We start from the raw sequence: 1,234 nt of genomic DNA, 5'->3' as shown, positions 1-1,234 counted from the left end.
ATAGTCCTGCATAACTACCATTTTGAGAGCTCTTTATTCTTTATCCAGGACCATACAGCAACTTCTCTTGATTTCTGTATTATGCTCTTCATTATTTTCTATATGCTATGTCTGGAGGTATTAGAACATTTCTAGTTTGTATAAATGGAAAATATTTTACTTTCAGTTTTCAAAAGGGTGTTATGCTACGTATAAAATTCAATGAAGACAGATCTTTTTTTTTCAGTCCTTTGAATTAATTAGTCTAGTTTCTTACATACTTGCTCTTTTTTTTTCTAATGTGAAATAAGATGCTATTTAATTTTGTTCTTTCACAACTAATTTTTTTATGTATATGCTTTAATGATTTTTTCTTTACAATTAGTTTTGGACAATTTCATTTTTGTGTGTCTTGGTATGATTTTATTATGCTGATTTTATCACAGTAGCTTCATAGTATAATTTAAAGTCAAGAATTATGAAACTTCCTGCCTTTCCTTTGTTGCCCAGGATTGCTTTTGCTATTTTAGGTCTCTCTTTTTTTTTTTAGCCGAACCGGGGATTGAACTCAGGCCCTGGTGCTTGCCAGGGAAGCGCTTATTCTATTGAGCCATCTCCCTGGCCCCTTTAGATCTCTAAAGGTTCATTTTTCTTGGAAATGTGGTGCTATAATTTTAACTAAATTCAGAAATTTTAAATGTTTAAATATTCATTGCCTACCCCTTTCTACTTTGGGAATTCTAATTATATGAATATAAGTTTCTTGATTTGGGGTACAGAGTGAACTATTATGTGACTGATCTGTAAATTCTTCTTCATTTTTATTTTAGACAATTTTTATTGTTATATTCATTTAAGTTTGTAATAATTTATTTACAATGTGCTCTATTATTAATCTCATGCTATGCATTCATTTCAGAAATATTTCTCAAAAATTTACTCTGTCTACATCTTATATCTTTCACATTTCAATATTTGTTTACAATTTTTAATATGGTATATAATTATTGATTTTCTTTTTTTTTTTCTTGGCGGAACCGGGGATTGAACTCAGACCCTTATACTTGCCAGGGAAGCGCTTACTCTATTGAGCCATCTCCCCGGCCCCTATAATTTTCAATAAAGTTAATGAGATGAGTTAATGATTTTCAATAAAATTATTGATTTTCAATAAAGTAAAATAAAAAACCCCCAAAACAATTAAATACATAGTGAGGCTATGTCTCTCTCTCTCTCTCTCTCTCTCTCTCTCTCT

Source organism: Octodon degus, unplaced genomic scaffold (assembly GCF_000260255.1).
Source record: "Octodon degus isolate 3935 unplaced genomic scaffold, OctDeg1.0 scaffold00188, whole genome shotgun sequence".
Taxonomy (NCBI): Eukaryota; Metazoa; Chordata; class Mammalia; order Rodentia; family Octodontidae; genus Octodon; species Octodon degus.
The sequence above is the reverse complement of the archived record's forward strand: the minus strand, read 5'-3'. Positions refer to the sequence as shown.